This window comes from Phascolarctos cinereus, unplaced genomic scaffold (genome assembly GCF_003287225.1).
Source record: "Phascolarctos cinereus isolate Bilbo 61053 unplaced genomic scaffold, phaCin_HiC Scaffold_726;HRSCAF=1367, whole genome shotgun sequence".
Lineage (NCBI taxonomy): Eukaryota > Metazoa > Chordata > Mammalia > Diprotodontia > Phascolarctidae > Phascolarctos > Phascolarctos cinereus.
Window position 1 is genome coordinate 231651409 of NW_027556098.1, and position 27277 is coordinate 231678685.

Sequence of the window (27277 nt, forward strand, 5' to 3'; positions counted from 1 at the left end):
TTTTTCCTTGCCTAAAATCATAGATATAAATTACAAAACATAGGAATAATTATAGATATAGATTAAAATACATAGGCATAATTAAATGTGCTTTGCTTTTTTTCAGTTTTGTGCTTTGTATTTCCCCAGATAGCAAAAGAATTTTTGCAACCTAATTTTATTTCTATCTTTATTTTTCACTCTTTCTTGTTTAGAATTTGCCTTGTTTCTGTGCACAAGTTTTTCATGTAGAATTTGACTTAGGACAGGAACCTCTTTTTTTGTTTGTTTTGTTTTGTCTTTCATTTCCTCACTTCTTAGGGCACTGCCTTTCAGGTAGTAGGGAATGCTCCACAAACATTAATGTTTGTTGAAATGAATTGCTCTGATTAAAGGGCCAGCATAGAACATAACTTTTTAAACATGTTCCAATAAAGCCAATATTTTTAAAGTTATAAAGTAATTTTTCACAGTAACTAAGGTAAAAACTTCAATATTCTGACATCTTAAGAAATCTTAAACAATAGGCCCTAGGGCCTAGGCCTATCAAAGAGTCCCTAATTTTTATTTAAAAAACAAAACTTAAAGAGCATTTTCAGTTCTGTAATGAATAATAAGTTCATTTTGAACCTGATTTTCAGCCTGACACAAAGAAAATGTATTAGGGAGTTGTTCTTGCTGTTGTAGGGTGAAAACTGGGCTGACTGTTCCCAATGAACAGAATGAAGAAACAATGCTTGTAGGAATTGTTTCATAAAATGTGTTTCTATAATATATTGTGGCAATTTCTTAATATTTGATACTTAATTGTACTTTATTTAACTAAAATACTTAATTTGGATCATTTAAATTTAAATTTTAAAATTCTTATCTTCCTTTGTTCTCTTTTGATATCCAGCTCTTTTAGGCTCTAGTAGTATATTTTCTATGTTTTAATCATCCTGAAATAAATATGAGCAGGGAACCTTCTTACAGATATTTTTATAAATCTTCATATGTATTTTAATAGAATGTACTTATTTCTGATACCATTCTCTCTTTTCAGCCTTTATAAACTTTGCGATTGCTATACAATATTTGGCCACTGACCCATTCTCTTTTCCTGGATATTCTCTCTTCCCTGTGTTTTTGTGACACTATTCTTCCCTGGTCTACCTACCTGTCTGAATTATCCTCCCTTTTTCTTCCAAGATCATTAACTAGGCCCTATCCCCTTTGCCTGGGTGAACTCTCTGTTTTCTCTCTGTTGTGATCTTGCCTACTCACATGTATTCAATTATTATCTATATTCAGTTGGTTCCAAGATCTGCCTTCATTCCTCGTCTCTCTTCCAAGTCCCACAAAACTAACACCTGTTAGACATTTCCAGCTGGATGTCCTGCAGTCATCTTAAACTCACCATATCCAAAACAGAATTCATTACCTTTTACCCTCAACATTCTGCTTTTCCTGACTTTCCTAAGTTCTGTTGAAGGCATTACTATCCTTTCAGACATCTGTGTTCACAGCCTAGGAGTCATCTCCAACTTCTTTCTTCTTCATGTTCCATATTCATTCTCCTGCTAGATTTTTTTTCATTCTACTTCCACATCTCTCTTATACATTCCCTTTTCTCCATTTCTTGAAACACCACTTTAAATCTCCCTTTTTTCAAATTTTAAAATTTTGTTAAATTATATATTCATTAGCATTTGTTATATAATTATTAATGGGATGTATGCTTTTAAGTAGTATGTTACTCTTTCATTTGAGGCGCTCAAAGAACTTTATACATAGTAATTAACTAAAATTCACAACAGCTTCTTGAAGGAGATAATTAGTCTATTATATACTGTAGATGAAATTACATCAAGGCATTAGGAAGTTGTTCAAGGTTCCACAATGAATGTGTCAAATCTCATAATACAGACCAGGATTACTTGGTTGCTTTCTGTAAGCACGAGACTATTATTATCTTACCAATGAGTCTAAGAAAAAGTGGCCTTAGTTCTTAATGAATATCACCTAGAAATTTATAGAAAAAATGATTTAAATACTGGAGAAAGGTAATCACATGATTGAGCCTATTAATTTGAAAGCATTACAATGTTGGTCATTTTCAGCACTAGGTTTTTTGAGACTAAATCAACTTTTTTTTTTTGCTTTCAAAATCTCTTAAGTTTCTTTTGCATGTGTGATTTTTAAAGTTTCTTAGCTTCCTTAATACCAGAGTAGATTTTTCTTTGAAGTAGAACTGGCATAAACTGTATCATTCAAAATTTTGTTTGGCTGTAAATGTTGGGCAATTGAAACTTTTTTATTCATGAGGAAATAAAAAAAAATTGAGTTTTAGTGTTAATGTTTTTTTAAAATTTAAATTTTTTTTCCAATTTTCTTTTCCTCTTCCAACTGAACAACAAAGAATAAAATTCTCATAATGTATCTATTAGTCAAAGTGGATTCCATTATTGAGTGTATCAAAAATATTTGTTTCATTTAGCATTATGAGTTTATCACCTCTCTGTCACAAGATGGGTAACATGCTTCAACATTGGTCCTCTGGAATTCTGGTTTAGTATTACATCAATCAGAATTCTGAAGTCTTAAAAATAAATATTTCTGTACATAAGGGTCTTTTTCCTTTCTCCCTTCTCTTTGGGATGTATGATGAGTTGTGGTACTTCTGCAACAAAGGGTATTCATCATTAGTGACTCTTTTTGGGCATAATGCCAAATTGCTGTCTAGAACGGTTGGACCCATTCGTAATTTTACCAGTGGTGCATTAGTGTACCTATTTTCCCCATAGCCCCTGAAACTTTGTCATTCTTATCTTTTGTAATCTTTTTTCAAACTGATGGATGTGATGAGGAAGTCGAGTTACCTTAATTTACATTTTTAAAAACATATTTGTGGTTTGGAGCATTTTTCCCTTGATATTGGAGCATCAATCCAAGTTGATAGCATGGATTTCTTTGAAAAGTGCCTGTTTATATCCTTTTGCCATTTACCAATTTAAGGAATGACTCTTATAAATTTTAATCACTTCCCTATGTATCTTGGAAATGAGACTTTTATTAGATAAAATTATTGCAGGTTTTTTCCCCCTCCATTTACATGTTTCCTATGTAGTTTAACTGCATTGTTTTTGTTTGTTGAAAACCTTTTTTTATTATTATTAAAATCATTCATTTTATCCTCTGTGATCTTCTCCATCCCTTGTTTAGTCATGAATCCCTTCCTTGTGAAGAGATCTGAAAGATAATTTCTTCCTTGAGCCTCTGATTTGCTTATTTTGTCACCTTTTATGCCTGTTATGAATCAGGTTGGAATGTATCTGGATATTTGGTGTGAGATGTTGGTCTGTACCTAATTTCTGTCATACTGCTTTCCAGTTTTCCTGGCAATGTTTGTGAAATAGGTTCATCCTTATTCCATTAACTAGAGTCAACTCTTTAATTATTACAGATGACAAACTGAGTGCCAGAGAGCTTAGGTGGCTCTAAGTGCCCACTGTCACTAAGTTAGTAGGTAGCAGAGAGCTCACATTCTTTGATGTCAAATCCTGAACTCTTTCTACTTTACCACTGTATGTTTCTGGACAACCCTCTCATTTTGAAGAGGAGACTGCGGCTCAGAGAAATTAATAAGATGTTTAATATCTCACAAGGAGCATGCAACTGAGATGGAATTCATACTCATCTCCTCTATCTCAAAATACAATGATCTTTACTCTGTAACACACCGCTTCTTATTTGTGCATCTGTTCCCCCTAACCCATTCTATTAGACTGTAAGTTTATTTAAAGCAAAGACTATGATGCATTTATCTTTGTGTTCTCATTACCTAACATAGGACTTGACACAGTAAGTTTTTAATAAGGGCTGCTGAATAAATGAATGAATGAAGTAGAGGGGCCCTGGGGCTCTTTGGTGTCACTGTGGTCATTTAGAAGCTGCTATTCTACTATAGACTTCTTAACTGATTTGGAAATTTGACCTCTGTTTAAAGCATTTCACCCAGATAAAGTACTTATAGGGTTTTTGTCCCATCTGGACTCGCTGTTGTCCATGCAACTGGGAAGTCTGGCTGAAGGCTTTTCACATATTCGGTAACCTGTAGGGTTTCTTTTTCATCCATTAAGGTTTGCCTGTGGATATGAATTGTGGTCTGGTGGATAAACCCTTGCTCACATTCAACACAGGTGTAGGCTTCTCCTTGGTATGAACTCTTTAGTGGATGTTAAGGTTGGATCTCTGGCTCTTTTCCACAGTCATGGCTTTTAAATGGTTTCTTTCTTGTGATTATTCTCTGGTGATTAACAATTTTAAATGAGACTTAAAATACAAGTTTCACTGTAGTCACTACATCAGTATTGTTTGACCCTTTCTGGTGAAACTGGGAGTTCTTTCTAGGACTTCTCTTCCATTCACCAAGAGTGTCCTTCACTTGGGATAGATATCTGTTGGGAAAATCTCCCTTTACTCCCTTTTAGAGGAGGAAGTTTCACTAAGGTGGTAATAATACCCATAAGATTTTTCTGAGGGAAATGGGGCTCCTTATGAACCCTTCTTGTCCCCTGCTTTAGTGACTTGTCTAGGCCTGAAGGGAGGTGGAGGTTTACAGATCTACATCTCATGGTCCTTTCTCTGGAGTTTTATCTTTATGGGTGCTCTTTCTACAGTGTATTTGGGCTCCTCCTGACATGATCTCCAGCCAAGCAGAGCTCCCAACCCTTGGCCTCTTCCCCTCCATCAATGAAGGCAATGAGGTCTAGTTTAGGAACAGTGATTCTGAGAGCATTCATAAACATTCGTAAGACCATAGCACTTCCACAACATGATCTTGTGGAGTTCCTTCTGTCCAGGCCCCAGGTATTTGGTGAACAGTCCATACATTTGGAATTTGTTGTCAGGATTAAGTTTGTGACTTATTTTGTTATTAAAGATTTCAATTTTTTGCTGGTTTGTAAAAATTAATTTCTATAAATAATATCTTAAAGGTTTGCATTTAAATGGACCATGTATGTCAAATTGAACTCATAGTTTATTAAGGATGATCAGTTCAAGCAGTAAAACTTTGTATAATCATTCTGCAAATGAAAATGCCTATAGTGTTTCTTAATCCAAATAAATTCCCCATTAAAGACATACATACTATATCATGAACAAAAGATTTATGCTCCCTATCTTGGATCAATATTTACAGTTACTTTAACGGTCCTTATGTTTGCCTTTTTAAAACTCTGCAGTAATATCAATAAAACATATGTTCTTCATGTATATATTTCAGAGGGCCATAGTCAAAATTGTCAAGGGCCAGGATCAAGTTATTATGTGGTGTGTGTGGGTGGGTGGGGTAAACTCCTTCCTGTTAATGCAGATATCTAATAGTCTTAGAGTTGCCTCAGGCTCAAGGAGGTTTCACCTATGCCATACTTCATCTCAAAGGGCCATTCACACATGAAATTCATAACATTCTAATGTTAAGATTGTAGGAACAATTTTTCAAATGGTGATATTAGATCTATTCAGTTTTTCTAAGGAAATCTTCCTACCTTTGTTGCAACTTTTGATGGATATTCTTTTCCCTTCTGCTTTTTTTCTTATTTTTGTCCTATCAAAGATTAAATTAGATTATTTAAAGCATTTGTTAAGTACTCACTATGTGCCAGGCACTCTCCGTATTAAACCTGATTTGGGATTTATGTTGTAAAGAAAAAGTGGAAAAGTAATCTGGAGAGTAAGGACCTTAGCCGGATTATAGGTGAGAATGGCTGGCTTGGGTGCTTCCTCCTCAAATGGATGTTCCAAAAGGAAATCACTAATCAGAGGATGAGGCTGTAGGAATAGGGGCATTGCCAGTGTGCAAAGGCCATTGGGGCTGAGGTAGAAAAGTAGTTTGCAACTGGGATAGAAAATAATTTGGTAAGTGTCATTTTGACTACTTTGTTATTTTTTCCAAATAGAGAGATTTGGGTTTAAATACAGATTGCTGTTGCATTTAAACATTTTGGATTTCAAATAAGGGAAGAATGATTTGCATTTAAAACAAATAATTTCCTAATCTTTTCTGAGGAGTCTGTATTACTGAGTTTGAAGAAGTGTGTTTTAGAATCTGCAGATTATGAACAAGTAAACTGGTGCATTTTCAAGGTAGCAACAGTGGTGTGGTGAACAAGGTTGTTCAACCATGCCTTTTTTGCCCTCTCCTCCCTATTACTGACTCATTGCTTAGATAAATTTCCTAGTATAACTGCTCCTTATTCATGCTGAGAAGTTGTGAGAAGACTTATAATTTTCTCTGTCTTTTAAAAGTGCACAGCCCTCAGCCAGTTATAGCAGTTAGGAAAAATATCTCAATGTTTGATATGATCTCATTCTCTCTCTCCCTCTCTCCCTCTCTCCTCTCTCCCTCTCTCCCTCTCTCCTCTCTCTCTTCCCACTTCCCTCTCCCCCCCAATCTCCTTCTTCCCTTGCCCCCCCCCGGATTATTTTCCCTCAGAAGCTTCCTCCTAACTTGATTTCTGGGGATTACATCATAACTACCAAATGCCTGTGGTTAACACTATTTAGAAAAACAAAGTATAACTCATGCTTTGGAAGTGCTCTCTCAACCCACCCATCACCTTCCTTGGTAGGATGGGTTTCCAGAGGGTCACTGCTACCATCTCCCTATAGGCTTCTAATGGTAGCCTCTATGGTTGGATGGTGGTTTATCTAATGCTCTAGTTCATGAGTTCCCACTGTTGTGCCTCCACCTCCCTGATTATCAGTTGATAGCAATAGTCAGACAGGCTTAATTAATTTTTAGAAAGATATTTTTACTAAGGTGGTTTAGTTAGAATAAGTGGTTTAAAACATTCCCCTTAATCATCGTGTAACTTGTCTGATGAGTTCACTGTCATATCCTAACTTTCCTCAGTCTTTCTTTTTTGTTCTTACCTCCCAGTGCTGACATTGTAACAGTTGTTCTGGTGACATTGCTAGGACTAGGAGGCTTGATCAGAAATACAGAATCCTTCATTGGCCAAAGTTCACAAGGTTCTCTCCTGATCAAGGAAGGGGGAGGAGGATGAACTTCTAACTATTAAAAAAAATCAGAATATGGTCCAGATTATAGAATATTAGAACTGAAATGACATCTTTAGGGATCCTCTAGTTCCTGTCCTCTTCTCTCTTTTCCTCATCTTAACCAATATACCCCCATCTTATCATGAAGATAGTATAAAATATTTCTTCAAATGTTTTGCTAAGATCTAAATATTCTGTGCCTTCGGCATTCCTTTGGTCAACCTGTCTAGTTACTTTGTCAAGAAAGGAAATGAGTATGCCCTGTTCTTGATGAAGCCCTTCTTACTTTGGGAATCACTGCTTCCGTTTGTAAGGGCTCACCTGGATATGTGTTATAGAATTTTGCCAGAAGGAGAAGTCAAGGTCACTGGCTTATAGTTTGCAGATTCAACCTTAAAAAAATCAAGACTTTGCTTTTCTCCATTCATGTGGCATTTCTTCCCATTCTATTACATCTTTTAAATCTAATACATCTATTAAATATGCGAGCTATTAGATATACAATGGCTTAGCAATCACAGCTGCTAGAATTTAGTAGAATTTAGGAGGAGTTTGGGAGGACTTGGATCACTTATGTCTGTATAAAAAAGTTGACCAGGAAAGATTGAAATGATACCTTCTTACATTATTTTGACATAAAAAAATCAGTTGGATTATTTTGTGAATTATTTGAAAATAGTGTTTGTTTCATTTTTCTGCTTTGTATATAATGTACCTGACACATAGTAGGTACTTTATAGATAGTTGTTGATTGATTTTTTTAAAGCCACTGCAAAACCTAAATATCTTTAGGCATCACTGAAGACTTGTTACAAGATTTTGGAAAGCAATAGTATCTTGATTGTAATCTTTTCTTTTATGTTGCATTTGCTCTTCTCTCTTTTATCCTCCCTAAAACACGAAGAACAGCCTTGAAGGGAAAAGAAGTAGGGGGGGAAAGGGTAAATTGAGGGGATGAAGTTGGAAAAAGGGAAAGGAGAAGCAATCTCATTCCTTTGCCTTCTTATAGGATGGGTTAGTGCATATTTTTGCCTTAGATATTTAAAAAAATCCTCTCTGATTTGTTTCCTCTTCCTTAACTCACTATGGCCACTCTGAGACATTTCATTCATCAATGCTGCTGAAACCAGTGAGTAAAGAATTTGCAAAGTGAAACACAGGTGTTCATTAGATTGGTAGAATGGAAAGTAGAAGAAAAAGCTTGAATTTGTACTCTTTTAAAAACAAATTCATAATATGTCTTAGACCAGGGGTGTGGAACCCGTGAGTGAGGCCACATATGGCTTTATAAGTCATTGGGTACAGCCTTTTGACTGAGTCCAAGTTTTACAGAACAATTTTTTATTAAGGGGGTTTATTCTGTGAAGTTTGGATTCAGTCTAAGGGCCTCACTTGAGGACCTAGAGGACCACATACGACTTTGAGGTTGCAGGTTCCCCAACCCCACATTTGACAATCTATTTTAGGGTTTGTTTCATCATGGAGGTTCCCAGTACTAATAGTTTTTGCCATCTTTCCTTGTGCTAATTCAATTCAGGGGCTCAAAAAAAATAGCAATAGTTCCAAATTCTTATTATTCCACATAATTTATTACTAAGTTTATTGATAGTATACACCATTGATGGTACATACATAAGTTAAAAGGATACAAAGAGACACATATTAATCCACTTTATTGATATTTTTTGTTGCAATGTTGATTCTGTTCCTGAGAGAATAGAAACACTTATCCATGATAGGCCTAGGAAACAATCTTTCCCTAGAACTACAGGTTGATTCCATTTACATAGGCCTAACACTTTTGTAAACTCAAGACTATCAGACAGAGCCTCAGATTCTTTACAAATGTATCCATTTAGGATAAGAAGACCGTAGGCACTCCTAAGTCACTTATTTATGTAAGTAAGCTGTCTGGGGTTTCCTTTGGTCTGATGTAATCTAGTTGCAGTTTTTTTAAAATCAATTATACTTTCCATGTAGTATAAGTTCTTATTAGATGGCAGCAATGAAAACCTTGGATAACAAATAGAAACTAGAAAATTTTTTTAGAGAATGAGTTTCAGGAAGAGAAAACAAGAGAAGTATGTGACAATTTGAAGCATATTTAATGTTTAAATCAATGCCAACATTACATTGACCTATGATAGTTATGTTTGTTACTAATTGAATTTTTGGAAATGATAAAACATTTATTTTATAGCATCTAAAAATCACTGGTAATGAGTTCCTTACAATACCATGTATTCATTTGTATCTTCAAAATCAAGCTTTTATGGTAGAGTAAATAGGTAGAATGATAAAAGTACCCAGGCAGTGTCAGTGTGAGGGTCAAATGAGATAAAAGTTTTTGCAAGCTTTAAAGTGTTACATAAATGGTAGTGATTATTACATGTTATTTTGTTGCAATAAGTAGCAGGGCAATGGGTGGGGAGGGTTAGTTTCCGCAGGTTAGGAGCATGGGTAGTAGTCAGTTAAAAGTACATCTTTTGTACCTAGATAGAAAACTTTTAAGTTTATTCTTAGATTCAGTCCAGTGTCCCAGCCTGTCAGGATTTTTTTTTTGCATTTTAACTTTGTTATCTATTGTATTTCCTATCCCAACCAGTGTTGTATCATCTGCAAAATTTTGGAGCATGTCACCTATGCTTTTATTCAAGTTGTTGGTAAAAATATTAACAAGTACAAATCCTAGGGACAGTCCAACAAGTCGACATTAAACTATTAAAAGTTCAGCCATTCAGCCATTTTGAATCCATCTAATTATATTACTGCCAATAAGTGGAATTCAACCACCTGCACAAATGAGTCACTATTCTGAATTCAGATTTGTAAGAAGCAAATCACAAAACTGATCATAGCTCATTTTTCTATTCACAATGCAGGTAGCTTCTTCTGGATGGCAAAATTTCCAGGGAAGACCATAAACCATCACAGTTCCATTTTATTGCTGGTGCCAAGAACTTCTTAAACACACCATATCTCGACTCCCAATTTGTTTTGACACAAGAAGCTCCCAATAGAATCCCAAACAAATCCCTCTAGAAAACTCATTCTTTAAAAACACTTAACAGGAAATCACCTTAGAAAATTGATAATGATAGTGTGAACTATTTTCTCCTTTTGTAATTTGGTAGTTCTTCATCGAGAGGATGTCCTTTGTATTTAACCTGAATTCTATTGCTTCTTCCAGTTATTGTAATTTACATTTTTGTAGTAATTGTATATGGTTTCTTCGAGTTCTGCTTTTTTGTTCTGCATCCATTTTTAAGTCTTTCCATATTTTTCTGAATATTTTGTCATTCTTATAGTACAGTAGTGTTATTACATGGCATTTGTATACTATGTTTTGCTCAGTCATTCTGCAATCATTGAACAGTATTTTGTTTCTAGCTTTTTTGTTAGTTTATATAATGGTTCTCTTAATAATTATATATATATACATATATATATATGCATGACATTTCTTGCTGTCAGTGATGAATTTAAAGTATAATTTCAATTTTTTTCTAGGTTCAAGAGTATGAACAATTAAAAAATTTTTTGCAAAATTCTAAAGTTTTTAGAAATAGTTGAATTCAAAACTCTTAACAGCAGTAAATTAGCTTTCCATAGCCTCTTCAACACTGGATTTTCACATCTTTTCCTATACATCCTAATTTGAAGGTAATAGGTTGTAAGGTGGTAGGTTTTTTAAATTTTTATTTCTTGTTTTAGTGATTATGAACAATTTTTCAAATGTCTGGCAGCTTGTATTCATGTTTTTAGCTTGTAGTATTTTGAAAATTATTTCTAAATATCCTTTGACCACTTTTCTGTAGGGAAATGGTGATTTATCTAATATCAGTCCCCTGGAGGTTTTTGATGTCATACTTTTAATGAAAAGAATTTCCCCCCCAGTCCATATGCAAAGAATTTTCCCCCCCCAGTCCATGTCTCTTCTTTTGAATCTAGCTTCATTATTTATTTTTGTAAACATTTGTAAATGCTACATACTCAAGATTGTATCCTTCATCTTTTGTAATGTCTTTTAGCATGCCTAATTATGAATCTCTCTTAATTTTTTTGAAGGCTTTTTGTTTCTCACTGAAGTTGTTAACTTCTCTTCCTCACATGCATTCACATACAGAAGACCACTAATTTTACCCCCAAGACTTTTTGCACTCGGCAATTTGATAGAGAATGAAACAGTGCTTTCCAAACTAAATTAACCTGTAATACCAGTATACAAGCATTTAAGCAGCGAACTTATATAAACATTTCCAAACACATACATTATGCACCCACGCTTAAGTACACACATTCAACCATAAAGCGCATTTGCCAGCTCTGTAACTGTGAAATAGAACTTTACATTTATCATTAGGGAGCTCCTCCACATTTTTCTGTAGTGCTATCCTCCAAGGGACCATCTTGACTTTGGACTTGGCCCATTCCTTCTCATCTGCTTATGGAAAACTGTTCCTCCAACCATATTTGAGTTTACCTGAGGACTGAAATAATTCACATAAATTTTTCCCATATGGAATGTGGAGGTTTTCTACTTTCTCTCTAATGTTTGTATTTTCAGCTCCTATGCTACATTTCTAGTAACAGTTCTGGGTCAATACACCCAGTCAGAGTTCACATCAAATCTAGAGGTGACCAAAAGAAGAGTTTAGGCAAAGAATATTGGAAGGTTATATAGCATCAGAATAATAACAGTAATAATAATAAAAGCTGTTATTGTTACCAAAGCTAACATTTACATAGCAACGACTGTGTGCCAGGTACTGTGCTAAGTATTGTGTCATTTGTTCCTCACAGCAGCCTTGGGAGGTAGGTGTTATCAAAAAACAACATCAGCTGCTTCTTGGACCTTAGGATTCCTGATTATGATACATAACAGGTACTGCCAGCAGGGAGGTCTTTGGTCTCATCTGGCCCACAAGTCAGAGCTGAGTCACCCATCAGCGCTTCTCTGGGGTGCTAATAGAAAAATGTTTGGCATTTCACTGACTGAGGCCATGTCTTTCCCAAAGTAATATTTCTCTACATTCCCTTCCCTACTGTTTTTCTATTCTCGGTACATACTTCCACATGATTTCACAGGTGTGAGAATTTCTTCCTTTGATACAAATTACTTGTCTGTAACTTTGTAGATGTCACAGAGAGTAGTCTGAGGCTCAGAAAGCTTCTCACCCCTAGCATGCACAGTGGCTGGTTGAGATGGTCTAAACCAGGCCTCAAACCTATAGGTGAGTTAGGAGGATGGCTACCCCAAGCATGTGAAGATTTCGCCCAGTGGAATAGGCAAATGAGAATAATTTGTTCCAATGGCCACCAAGTTGCCTGAAGCAGGTGCTTTGGAGTGCTTAGAACTTGATTATCCCCTGTGTGCCAGGCGATTGTCAGGCGTCCTGACTTTTGTCTTGCCACTGGACTTTGATATCTGTGGGAGAGAGAGTGAGGCTGATGATTTTGTGCAACTTTATCCCACTTACATCCAATTCACACATAAGTCGGGATGATGTCATTGATCCTCTTGAAAAAACAAAGGAAAAACAACAACAATCCTCCTCTGAGCTTAGAGTCACAGAACCTGAGTTTAAATTCAGATCTGACACATAGTAATTGAGTGACCTTGGGGTAAATAGCAGTGGAAGATCCATGTTCCAGATTCTAGGATAAGAAAATACTGTCATCTCTTCTGTTTTTTGTTTTTTGTTTTTTTTGAGAATATGTTGTGAGGTTGATAGGGACAAAGCATTATCTTTGTTGTTTATAAAGCTTGAATGGGCAAGGCAGTTTGATGAATCCCAACAAGCCAGCTCCAAAGTGCCCTTTGCCTTATTATATAACATGTGGTTTCTTTTTTAAAAAATTTCCAATTGCATGTAAAAATAATTTTGTCTTTTTAAAAAAATTTTTGCATTCCAAATTCTCTCCCTCCCTCCCTTCTTTCCTCATTGAGAAGGCAAACAATTTATATATGTTATACATATGCAGTCAGGCAAAACATTTCCATATTAGTCATATTGTGAATGAAAACACAGACCAGAAAAAGAAATCCAAAAGAGAAATAAAGTTAAAAAAAACCATTATAAAAAAAAAGCATGCTTCAATTTGTATTCGGACTCCATGAGTTCTTTTCTCTGGAGGTGGATAGCATTTTTCATTCTGAGTCCTTCAGAATTGCCTTAGATGACCATATTGCCCAGGATAGATGAGTCATTCACAGTTGATCATCATACAATATTGCTATTACTGTGTACAATGTTCTCCTGATTCTGATCATTTCATTTTGCTTCAGTTCATGTAAATCCAGATTTTTCTGAAAACTTCCTGCTTATCATTTCTGATAGCACAATAGTATTACATCACAATCATATACCACAGCTTGTTTAGCCATTCCTCAATTGATGGGCATCCCAGAAATTCCAATTTTTTGCCACTACTAAAAAAGCTGCTATAAATATTTTTGTACATATAGGTCCATTCCCTCATTTTTTTTTATGTCTTTGGGATATAGACCTAGTAGTGGTATTGCTGGGTGAAAGGGTATGTACTGTTTTATAGTCTTTTGGTCATAGTTACAAATTATTTTCCAGAATGGTTGGATCAGTTATTTTCATTTTCTGTCACATTATCCAATCTTATAGGTGTTAGGTGGTACCTCAGTGTTGTTTTAATTTGCATTTCTCTAATCAACAGTAATTTAGAGCATTTTTATATGACTATAGATAGTTTTGATTCCTTCTTCTGGAAACTTTCTGTTCCTATTGTTTGACCATTTGGTAATTGGAGAATGATTTGCATTCTTATAAATTTGATTCAGTTATGCATATGTTTGAGAAATGAAGTCCTTATCAGATAAACTTGCTGCAAAATTGCCCCCCCCACCCCAGTTTTCTGCTATTCATCTAATCTTGGCTGTATTGGTTTTGTTTGTGCAAAACCTTTTTAATTTAATGTAATAAAAATTAACCATTTTCTCTCCTATACTGCTCACTATTTCTTGTTTGGTCATAAATTCTTCCCTTGTTCATAGATCTGACAGGTAAACTAATGTTTCCCTACTTTACTTATGTTATTACCCTTTGTGTCTAAATTATGTGTCCTTCTTGACCTTATTTTCATATACAGTATGTGAAATGTTGATCTATACCTAGTTTTTGCCAAACTGCTTTCCAGTTTCCCTAGTAGTTTTTGTTAAATAGTGAGTTCTTATCACAAAAGCTTGGATCTTTAGATTTATCAAACACTAGGTTACTATGGTCACTTACTACTGTGTATTGTTTACCTAATGTATTCCACTGATTTACTACTCTATTTCTTTTTTTGGCTAGGCAGGGGTTAAGTGACTTGCCCAAGGTCATACAGCTAGTAAGTGTGAAGTGTCTGAGGCTAGTTTTGAACTCAGGTCCTCCTGACTCTGGAGCTGGTGTTCTATCCACTGCACCACCTAGCTGCCCCATACTGCTCTATTTCTTAGCTAGTACCAGGTTATTTTGATGATTACCTCTTTTTAATAGTTTGAGATCTGGTATGGCTGGGCTATTTTCTTTCACCTTTTTTCATTGATTTCCTTAATATTCTTGATGTTTTGTTCTTCCAGATGAATTTTGTTATTTTTTTCTAGCTTTATAAAATAATTTTTTGGTAGTTTGATATAACCCTGAAAAAATAAATTAATTTAGGCAGAATTGTCATTTTTACTGTACTGGCTGAGCCTAGATATGACAACTAATATTTTTTTTCCAATTGTTCAAATCTGATTTTATTTCTATGATTTTGTAATTGTGTTCATATTTCACATTGTGGGTTTGTCATATTCATATTGTGGGTTTGTCTTGGCAGACAAGCTCCCAAGTATTTTATATTGTTTATAGTTATTTTAAATGGAATTTCTCTTTCTATCTCTTGCTGCTGGACTTTATTTGTAATACATAGATTAAATATATGTTTATGTGATTTATGTAGATTTATTTTATACCCTGAAACTTTACTAAAGTTGTTAGTTATTTCAACTAGTTTTTTAGTTGATTCTCTAGGATTTTTCAAGTATACCATTATATAATCTTCAAAGAGTGATAATTTTATTACCTCATTGCCTATCTTAATGCCTTCAATTCATTTTTCTTCTTTTGCTGCTGTAGCTAGCATTATGATATGAAAAGGATGCATTTAATTTTTCTGCTTTTCTGAATTTGGTCGTGAGGTTTTTATGTCCTAATACACAGTCAATTTGTATGCAGGTGCTATGTTCCACTGAGAAAAAAGTATATTCCTTTCTATTCCAATTCAGTTTTCTCCAGAGCTCTATCATATTTAAATTGTCTAAAATTCTATTCATCTCCTTAACTTTTCTTGTTTTTTGATCTGGTTGCATTTTTCTAGTTCTGAAAGGGGAAAGGTGAGGTCCCCCACTAGTATAGCTTTACTATCTATTTTCTCCTGTAACTTATTTAGCTTTTCCTTTAAAAATTTAGATTCCATTCCCTTTAGTGCATATATATTTACTATTGATATTAATTCATTGTCTATGGTATCTTTTAGAAAAATGTAGTTTCCCTGTTTATTTCTTTTAATTAAATTTCTTTTTGCTTTTGCTTTATCTGAGATCATAATTTCTACCCCAGCTTTTTCCCCCACTTCAGCTGAAGCATAATATAACTTCTGCTCCAGCTCCTTACTTTTACCCTGTGTGTATGTCTGCTTCAAGTGTGTTTCTTGTAAACATTGCAGGATTCTGTTTTTCATTCCACTCTGTCATCTGCTTCCATTTCATGGGTGAGTTCATCACATTCCCATTCCTAGTTATGATCACTAGCTGTTTTTCCCTCCATCCTACTTCTCCCCCACCTCATTTATCCTTCATTGTCTTTTCATCTGCCTCTCCTCAAAAGTGTTTTGTTTCTAACCACCACCTCCCTCAATCTTTCCTCCCTTTTATTAGCCCCCATCTTCTCTTATTCCCTACTGATGATTTTTTAAGTTGTCCTGGATTGGAGAATTGTTTCACCCTGTCCTTTTGTTGGTGCTACCACTACATTATTTTAATGTTGTTTGGAGGGGAATTTGGGAGAGCTCATCTTGGCTCTATCTCTCCCTTATCTATTGATTTCTTATTGGTAAGTGATCCTGGCATTATTCTTTCAGCATGTTTCATTTGTGTACTTTCTCTCTTGCTGGATAGACAGGATCTCAGCAAAAGACTCTGGCTTAGATTTGGTAACACTCCAATTAAATTCTTCCATGATACCTCTCAGTTGCAATTATCTCTGCCCTTTCTGGTGGACTTTTTGTAAATTAAATTAATTTTTTTCACTCAGCTGCTTCTTGCTTCTAACTTGCTCCTTACCAAGTATATAGCCTAACACCTGCAATCCCTCCTTAGCATGGAGTTTTACCCCTGGGAACACGTCCATTCTTCCATTATTCCTTGACCTATTACCTGGAACTGAGTAGTGAGCATCAAAGTTGCCAGTTGGCACCTGTTCCTGCACCTTGCCTGAAGTCAGTGTCCTTTATGGGTCTGGTACCTCATATTACTATGTTTTACAGTCTTGCTCCACTTGTACTCCATGGATGCTAGAATGTTCCAATGGCCAGATTCCATTCCCAGTGTACACAGCTCTCTCTGTCTCCCTATGCCAACCTGGGCTAGAAAAATGATTCACTTTTATTTTTTCTGGAATTTCAGGATTTTGTCTGGTTGGTTTTCTAGTTCTATTTGGAGGGCTTTTGCTAGAAGAAAGTTGGGTGAGAGCTTGCTGTATTACTTCCTGCTCATCCAACATCTTGACTTCACCTCCCTGGTAAACTTTCCCCAAGTGATGTTTGAGATACTCCACCTATCCCAACCTCCTCAGTAAGTAGCAATAGTATGTATGGGCCATGTTTTAACTATCCGCCTTTGGTTTTTGGGGAAACTGTCTCCTAGAGAAGCCAAATTGGAGGTATGTAGAATGACAAGATTTGAATCAACAGAACTGAATTGTAAAATGGGGACAACAAAGTTGAACCAATGATAATACATAGTAACTGCTGGATGTTTTGAAACAGACAATTTAATAGCAAGTTAAGGGAAATTAGACTCTTTGGCAACAATTTAAATTTGGAAGGCCCTACTGGGGATCATTATAGTTTTGATTTTCTCTGTATATGCAAAAATACCCAACTTTAGTAGGAAAATAATATGTAGTCAAATATGTTATTTAAATTATATTTACATAAAATGTAACATTACTTTTTATAAGTATAATTTGAATAAATTTCCTAGTTTGCAGCTGATTAAAAAGAAAGCTCAACCATTTAGTTATAAAAACCACTTAGGATTTTTATGAGAAGTTTTAAGATTTGTATAATTTTAACCTCTGTCATTTAAATTTCATGTATATTTTCTTCATAAAATTGTGAGTAATCTAGTAAGTCATATATAGAATTGCCATTATGAAGAAGAAATTTACTTCATCCAAGTAGTCTTTGTGATTTAAAGGGGTTTTTTTTGGTGGCCTTCAAATATAATTGACATCTTCACTGGTAGATTTAAGATGAACAGTGTTGTATTTTTTTTATTCTTATAATATTTAAAATTGTATATTTCCACTTTATTCACAGAAATTCTAAAGTTAAAGGGACCTTATATGTCATCTACTCCAAAGCCCTGTGTGATATATGAATTTGTCTATTCAACATCTCTGCAAATGTTATTCCACCTCTGTCTGAATACCTCAATTGATAGGGAATTCGTATCTCCAAGAGATATTAATTTCTTTCTTTTAGGCAACTGTTATTTTTGGAGTGATGATCTTAATGTTGAGCTGAAATATGGCTCACTGTAACTTCTCCCCATTGCCCGTCTTACATTTGATAGTCCTTCAGGCACTTAAAGATAACCATAATTTTCTCCTTGAATCTTCTACTCTTGAGATTATAAACATTCCCAGTTCCTTCCATGTTATTTCAGTTATCCTCTTGAGTTCACTTAACAGGGTGTTACTAGGATAATGATTCAGGAAATGCTACCAGTATAGTAATTCTTGGTTTCAGCAAGGATTTCCACATTTTTTTAAAAAAAAACTATAACATTATGGATTTGTCCTTTTTTGAACATACTCATTTTCTTCACTGTTCTTCTTAGAATCAAATACCATAATCTGTACATTTTCAGGCCACAGAGTATAGTGGAACTCTGCTTCTTCTTCTGGAAACTTATTAGTCTTCTTTTAATTCAGGCTAAGGTAACATTAGGCTTTGGGGGAGGGGGAGGAGGTAGCAGCATCACTTTATTGACTCATTCAGCTTATGCTCAAAACCACAGTGTTTTTCAAGTGAACTAGGATTGTAAGATCAAGAACTGGAAGGAACCTTAAAAATCATCTGGTCCGTTAACTTCATTGAACACATGAGGAAAACTAGCTTCTGAGAGATTGTGTGGCTAAGCCAAAGTTAGGCAATAGTAAGTAGGAGAACTGGGATTCAAATCAAGGCCCTTGGACTCTAAATCCAGCCTTTTCCCTGCTATAATATGCTGCCATTGCCTATCTTTGTCTCTCCCATCATTTATTTGTGGAGGTGAATTCTGAGCTATAATAACAGAGCTTTATATTGATCTTTAATTAAATTTAATAAACACACTAAATACCTGTTGTATAAGGCACCAACTCACACTGTAAATAGAAAGACAGACAGAATGTGCTTTCAAGCACCTTTGGCTCTCACATGGGAACAGACAAGAACATAAATATGGGAAAGTGAGATAAATTGGGGCTGGCAACATGTCATAGTAGAATGCTGGACCTGAAATCAGAAATCCTGGGCTCCCATCATGATTTACAGCTAGCCCATACTTTAAGCCTATTTGGGGCTCCTGATTCTGTCATTTTATGTATTGAGCTATCCCTCCTAGATTTCTGTCATGTATATTTCGTAAAAATGTCATCAGTGCCTTCAAGTTGTTGATCAAAATGTCAAGCAGGATGGAGCTGAGGACCGAGTGCTGTGCCAAACCCCTATAGACCTCCTTTCCCAAATTATCTTGTATTTACTTATTCTTATTTTCCGTAGTAGAATATAAACTCCTTGAGAGGAGGAATTTTTTTTTTGTCTTTTGATACCTAGAATCTAGCACTATACGTAGTAGATGCTTAATAAGTATTGTTGAGATGAACTGATATCGATCCATTAATTAAAACTTTTGGAACTAGTTCTTCATTTAATCCTCACTTCGCTTACCTTGATGATCTCCCAGCCTATATTTATCTTCTCCATAAGGACATTACAAAAGATTGGATCACATCCTTTGTTAAAATCTAGATTTAGGCTATGTCTGCTGCAATTTCTTGAATTTACTGTCTAACAAACCTTTCAGAAAAGGAAATGTTAGTGTCATGCCTTGTTCTTTGTGACTTGTCCCCATGGGTTTTGAGTGCAAGTTGTTCACTGGTTATGACTGCTTCCATTTATAAATGTTCACAAGTCACCCATTCAATAACTGTTCTAGAATTTTGCAATCCATTGTCTTCCCTTTTTGAAAACCAGGCCATTTTCTTATTTCCATTTCTGAGGTTATCTATTCTTTGATTCTCCAGAATTCCTCAGGAATCACTGACACCAACAGTCACCTGAAAGTTTTTCCAGTAATACTCTGGGATGGATTGTAGAAGAGCCTTGTACCTTGAAGTTATTTAAAGCAACTACTTTTCTCCTATTGCCTCTTCACCAATCTAAAATGTCAGTTCATTTTTCACCATTTTGCCTTTCAATGTGAAGATCATTCTCCTTTAAAAAAAGAAAACAGAAGGAACACAGGAGTGAAGGGGCTTTTTCTATTAATATCATTCAGGCCACATGGGCCTGTTACCAAAGGGAAGTTCTGATGTAGTGGCAAAAAGGTCTGGATTTGGAGTCCAAGGACGTGGGTTTGAAGTCTAACTGACAATAGCTCTCTGACTTGGATAAGTCCCATAATGTAAAGTGTATACTTGCCCTGCTTATCACATAGGACTGTTGTGAGAATCAAATGAGATACTTTATATTTTACGAAACATGCTTTAGGAACCATAAAGCATTACATAAATTGCAACCACAATGATTCCTTCTCTGTTTCTCTTTTGTCAGTATTTCATAAACCAGGAAGACAAACTAAGATAGGAACAGACCTGAAGGAAGTTAGCCAAAGAGTAATTTGAGTAGTTGTTTAGGGGAATTTTGCACCATAACTTTTTTTTTATTGTTGTTTGTTTTGGTGATACAATTGGGATTAAGTGACTTGCCCCGAGTCACACAGCTAAAGTGTTATGTGTCTGAGGCCAGATTTGAACTCAAGTTGTCCTGACTCTAGGGCCAGTGCTCTATCTACTGTGCCACCTAGCTGCCCCTGTACCACAACTTCTTAAACTGAGGAGGGAGGAACTGACCATTCCTCCTCAGTCTCCTTCACCCAATATAGCTGGGCTTTCATTCAATAGATATTTTCCTTCTTTCTTGAAATTCTCACCTAGTTTTCTAACCATTCCTTTGCTGTCCTTTTTGTTATTACCTTTGTTCATTCTTCTTCCTGCTAACTATGGTGTTCTGTAAGATTCTTTTTATCTTTCTATTCTTCATTTGCTGAGATTATTCATTCTCTTCCCTTCAGCTATCATTTCTGTGTTGAGGAATTACATTTTAACTCTAATCCTGACCTCTATTATACGTTTTCCCTAAAATTTACAACTGCAGATGAAAACATCTTCATTTAGATATCCTGCCATTATTTCAAGTTTACCTAACATCTCCAAAACAGAAAATATTTGTTTTATTCCTTAACATTCACATTTCCTTCATTTTAGTGGCATCATTTTTTAGATCTTTCTGGCTAGGGATTTTGTCATCATTTTTGATTTTTTATTCTTAATTCTTTTTCATCCTTTAAGCCAGAAAGTTACCAAATCCTCTCATTGTTTTCCTGATAAATGTTCGTTAGGTGGCTAACACCTTATTTAGACCTTTGCCACTTTACATTTGAATCATTAAAATCTCCCTCTAACTTTTCTTCCTGTTGTCAATCTTGCTTCTTCAATCTATCTTATATGTTACTATCAGGCTTATTTTATAAAAAAAAATTATATTTTCATTTTGTCACCTGCAAAATAACCTACTATGGCTACCTATTGGTGACTGAATCAGGCTAACTTTTCAGGCTGTCCCTAATCAGGTCCTATCATAGTATTCAATTCTATTTTTTCCACTGCTGTTCTATAAAACTTTGTCTACACTCAGACTCATTTCTTCAGGGTTCCCATCAGCACATCATGCCTATTTCTTCCTTATCTTTGTTTTTGCTATTTTCCTCCTATGGAACACTGCTTCCTCCTGACCTGTGCTGCATTCTCAATCCTTTATCTCAAATCCAGTACTCTTGCTGCCTCCCAACTACATTGGAAAACTGAAGCCCAGAGAAGTCACTCTAGTAAATATGCCCCAACTCATTCCCAGTTATTCTGGGAAGGCTTCTAAGTGCTATGCTGGAACATGCATTGATTTCTCCCTTCTTTGAACTCCAATTGTATTTATATTCAGTACTACACAGTTGATCACTTTAATTATTTTTTCATTGTTTCTCCTTCCCCCCCTAACTACATTGAAAGCTCTTCAGGCACAACTACTTTTCTTTCATCTGCATCATGGAGTACAGTACAGGGCCGATCATCTTTTTGATTAAGCCTTGCGATTTCATCAGTATAGGGAACTCCCAGTAAGAAAACTCCCTGTTCCAATGTAAATGAGTTTAACTTATCTTTGCTCATAGTTTTAGAGCAGGAGTTCTTAACTTGGAGTCTATAAACTTTTTTTTTAAAAGAGAGAACTATTTTGATATTGTTAGTTCCTGTTGTAATCCTATGCATTTTATTTTATGCATTTAAAGACATTCTGAGAAGGGATGGATCCATTAGCATCACTAGACTGCCAAAGGGGAATCATGACACCAAAAAGTTAAGAACCTTTGTTGTAGAGAACTGCTTGGAGATACTGAAAGGTCAAATTACTTGTTCATGTCACACAGCTAGTATGTCAGAGACAGGACTTGAGCTTTTTATACATATTGCCTCTCAATAAGCCGATTGATCATAATGCTGATTTGGACAAAAATATCCCTGGAAATCTATTTCATAAAGTAGGTATACAATGAGTTGATCATGAGGTAACTAGATGAAAGAAAGGATGATGCTGAAAATGCCTGTCATTAGAAAAACAGCTCAAATTCATGTCCTGTATAAGGAAAATGAGTCAACAGAATCCTCATGTAAAAGGATAAATTATTACTTCTTACATCTTTAAAGACAGATTTTAAATTATCATTGCTAATGTTAAAAGGTGGACAAATCACATCCTCTACTAGTATTCTCATGTTATTCTCATGATAGAATAATGTTCCCAGCATGTGTGGCATACTACATAAAAGATTCAAAGTGTAACTAGTTCTAAGTAATTTTTCAGGTATGTTATTAAATTTGTGATGACCAAGTGTGAAGCAGGAAGCATTGTCAAATTTTCAATGGAAACTTGTATTATATGTTTTTATAACTCTGACACACCCTCAATCAGTTTTACATTCATCTTGTAGTACTTGACGTGGCTCTTAAGCCATTTAGGTATTTCCTTTTTTAATTTGAGTTACTTAACCTTTCAGTCCTCTTGATAACTCTCTAACACTGTATGTTTTAAGACATGATGCTGACCTGGATTGAAAGAATGCACTTCTTCACCTTGAAGTTCCTTATGCCAATGAAAACACATGTCAAGTCATTATCCTTAAGCTAAAAGATTTGAAATCAACTGATTCTGTTTAAATGTTGGAGGTTATAAGCAACTATCTTGATGTTTCTCTTAGGTGTATTCATCAAAAAGAGATAAAAGACTCTAAAAGGGTCTAAAAGACTCTGGGAGCATGTGTAGTAATAGCCTTATGCATTCTATAACTTGTTTCACTAGCTTTTCATTTTAGGTTCTTGCATAGTTCAGTTAGCTCATCAGTTTCTCCAGTTCTACCTTTCCTTTCCATTTTATACAGAATAGACTCAACTTGTGGCCCCAGCACCACCACTGGCAAAAATCATTGCTCTCAACTTCTCCTAGAGACAGGAGTATCTATAAATAAAATTTGACATTTACTTTTTACATTAATCCATTTGTAACTTCCCTTTGGTGTGATTCTTTTCTTAACAAATACATGAAAGTTCATAACGTAGGCACTCTGTAATTTACTAACTCTAGAGTTATTTTCCTTGCCAATTATAAACAGAACCAAAGCATTTGTATATTATGAAACATAATTAAAATTGTTTATTTTTAACTAACATTGGTATATTTATTTATTTGTATCATGCATGTATTTCATTTCCTGAAAATTATATCTGGAATTTTTGTATGATTTTTATAGAACCATTTTACTGTGGCAGACTATTTATTCTTCCCCACTTAGACTTTGTGCATCTTTTGACCTAAATGACTTAGCTGATTGATGTCTTTGTTTTCTGGTGTAGGTTGTGCAACAGTGATGACACAAAACTGACTACATTCATCTCAGTAAGTTCACAATTATAATTAACATCTTAAAGCCATATTTTGTTTTTCTCTTGAGCTGTATAATTTATTGGTGGGTTCTTCTAATTGGTCAAACTGATTGCAAAATCAAATTTTGAATTTTTTCTTGGTCACTTACATTATTACTGTAGTAGCAATTGTAATTATTTGAATATTTTAAGCTCCATCAGGTCAAATAATGTTAATTTTTGTTCTTGTATCCTCAGAACCTCAATAATTATTTGTTGCTTGCTTAAGATATTGCTAAAAGATTTGAAATTTAAGAGCAAACTAAAAAAGAATTGTAGGATCATGCATTTAGCACTCTGAGAGGGGCTTTAAAGGATTAAATTTTAATTTATAGGTAAAATATTTTCAATTACAATTAATTTTAGTAATTTTTTAGTAAATTCCACATTTTGTTGTTATTTTATTTATCTAAAATTATTATTGTTAATTAAAAATAGAACAGACCAAATTACTGGTAGTAGATAGGAACTTTTATGGTACCTACATTATTTGTTTTTCTCTTTTTTTTGCCTAAATTAATTTAGCCACTATACAAATCCTCATCTATGACCATTAGTTTATAACATTGAAGAAATGTAATAATTAAGATTAACAACATAATGTCTAAAGTTAATCATCAAACAGTTATTGAGCCCTTACCTTGTAACAAGCAGTGAATCGCACTAAAAAGTATAAACAAAAAACAAAGTAAAAAATATAAGTAACATATAATTGTTCATCCATTCAAAGTTTTTGGTTTTTTTTAATGGACCCTTTAGCGAGATTTTAAACAAGCAGCAAGCACTTATTAGTATGTAGGGCACTATCATAGATTTGAAGTAGTTAGAGGAAGAGTTGTTCTGAGTTAGTGAAAAGTTTGATTTATAAAAGTATTCTAGAAGAAATAAAGTTTTATTACTCTTAAGTATATTCACTAACTCAAGCAAGGCCAGCCAACAAAGCATTGTTTACTGGAGATATTTGCATTTGTTTCTTTAATGAATTTATTTAAATGATTTCTAATTAAAATATAATATTAGTTATGTTAATGGTCCTTATAAAGTAGATGTAAATACTTGTTTTCTTAATTATGTTGCCTCCTCTTCCTTTGATGTTGCTAACACTGTTAAATTTTACTGTCCATAAAGAAAGGATTTGTTTAGTAGAGATAAACTTTAGTTAGCCTCAATTATTTCACATTCAGAAGTATTGCAGTTGGAATTATAATAATTAGGTTTTATTATATTTTTTAAAAGATGTTTTAAATTGTAAAGTCATCTAAAATGGATTCGAAAGTTTCAACCTTGAATTGTAGTTTTCCAATTTAGACAGAACTGAATTTCATACTATGGTGCTATGATCAAAAGATCTTGCTCTATAGATTTTGGGGAAAAAATACCTTATCATTGGTCAGGGAACCAAGATGTAGTAATCAGAAAAATAAATACAAGAAATACCCCCATGTAGATATTTTTTATGTTCATTTTTGGCTTCTGATATGATTATTAATCTTGTTTAGTTCATACTAGAAGAGATTTGAAAGGATTGTAATTCTATTTTAAACCTCATTATTCTAATCATTTTAGACCATATTTCCATTGTGTAAAGAGAGACAGACTAAAGCCTACACATTAATTGCCTAAAGAAATTTTTTAACTCTATGATTTGTAGTTTTTACATTGGAGATTCAAAACTTCCTTTGTTATACTGGCCGAATATTTTACAATGGAATAATAGGGTGTATAACAGCAGCAGCCTTCATGCCAACATCCCAGGGGTGCTTTATAATCAGAAAAGTTAAAATTAGCCCTAGAAGCACAAAAATTGTTAAAACAATCAGTTTCAAATGCTGACCATAACAAATCACTTTAAGGTTAGATTTTAAAATCCTGACAGTTGGAATGCTTTAAAAAAAAAAAAAAAAGGAAATGCAAACCAGACCTGGATGCCCAGACCTGGATGCTAAAAGCTTTATGGGTAATGTAGCTAATTAGGAGTGGATAAAAAAAGACCAACATCTTTATCTAACAACCAAGTTCAGGGAGAGAGAGAGAGAGAGAGAGAGAGAGAGAGAGAGAGAGAGAGAGAGAGAGAGAGAGAGAGAGACAGAGAGAGACAGAGACAGAGAGAGAGAGAGACAGAGAGAGAGCAAAAATAGCTGTGTTGATGAGGAAGTTACAAATGATTTATAAGTCAAAAAAAGAATCATTTTATAATGAATGCTATTTAACAGGAATTAAATTAGAATCAGGTTGGGGAAAATTTACTGGCTGGACAGGAGAAACAATGGACTAAGTACAAAAGAGGTGCTACTAGCCTAGTTAGGCAGAGCTTCTATAATTCATGCACAAGGCCTTTGTAAAGGAAAAGTACTTTTATTTCTTCATTTTTATAGAAATTTTATAATTATGGGTATTTAACAAAAACTATAACAAATCCATTTCTAATCCATTTTTGGTGAATGGACTCCTCTAAATTATGGAGAAATGCCTTCTTTAGTTTTATACCAGGAGTAAAAAGAAAAATTTCTCTTCTCTAGTAGGAATGAAGTATCTTTTTCTATGTTCCTAGGCTACTCTTTCCTCCTTTGATCTTTCAAGGATTAAATGTACCTCCTTGACTCAGAATTCCTTAAGAGTGAAAACTTTTGGCTTCCTCCATTGTTACCTTTTTTGCATGTTGTGGGATTTGGCCCCTTGGTTTAATATCAGGCTTAAATGACTGAAGTTTCTGTGCCCTTTAAAACTATAAAAGAAGCATGCCCAGATTCTCAGAATTCTCATAGGCCATCTAGACCAGAGGTGTCAAACACATAAGAGGCCTGAGTACATTCAACCTAAACCAAATTAAAATATAATTTGGAAATATTGAACAAAATAAATAAAAATACAATAAAACTAAGTCAACAGGTTTCAAATAGAAAGAGTCCCTCTTTCTGTTTGAGTTTGACACCATTGCTATAGATTAATTCTAAAATAACCAAGATATCCAACTAATGGTTATTCAGCCTTTGTTTGACAACCTATCCCCAAGGCAGCCCATTCCATTTTTGGACAGCACTGGTTACTAGGAATGTTCCCCTTAAGTTGGGACTAAATCTACAATTTCTATCTAGTGTTCCTAGTTTGCCTTCTAAGGTTAAGGAAAATGTAATCTGTCTTCCACATAATACTCCTTCAAATACTTTTAATCTTTATTCTATTAAGTCTTCTCTTTGCTGAGCTAAATATCTTCACTGTCTTCAACAAGTATTCATATGATATGTTCTCCAGTTCTCTTGCCTTCTGAAAGAGTTCAAACTTATCTTTGTATTCCTTAACATGTCATGTCCAGAATTGAGCATGGTATTCTTGAGGTCATCACACCAGGGTAAAGTATGGCAGCATTGTAAACCACCTTATCCGTGTGTGTGTGTCTGTCTGTCTGTCTTTCTGTGGAGCCCAGGATAACATTAGCCTTTTTGTCTCTCATATTTTAATTCGTATTAAGTATGGAGGTCATTAAGGTAACCCAAGTTCTGTTTTCTAGCTGTGTCTCTCTTCCAGCTTTTATTTGTGAAGTTGGATTTTTGAACTGAAGTGTAGAACTTAACATCTGTGCCTATTGAGTTTTATCTTATTCAATCTAGCCCATCCTTCTAGACTTTAAAGGCCTTTTGCCAGCCTGACTGTTATCTTGTATGTCACATATC

The 27277-nt window shown here is 34.6% G+C and overlaps 1 protein-coding gene across 25 annotated transcripts in view; it reads left to right on the forward strand.

Annotated features, from left to right (window-relative positions):
* BAZ2B (bromodomain adjacent to zinc finger domain 2B) overlaps positions 1-27277 on the forward strand; it is a 347907-nt gene that overhangs the window by 62240 nt on the left and 258390 nt on the right. For 24 of the 25 annotated variants that reach the window (XM_078147001.1, XM_021004900.2, XM_078147010.1 and 21 more), the window contains one exon: positions 23538-23580. The exons of the other annotated variant lie outside the window; for it this stretch is intronic. The gene's annotated coding sequence lies outside the window, so the exon portion shown is untranslated. The remainder of the gene's footprint in view (positions 1-23537; positions 23581-27277) is intronic. 25 annotated transcript variants of the gene reach the window in all.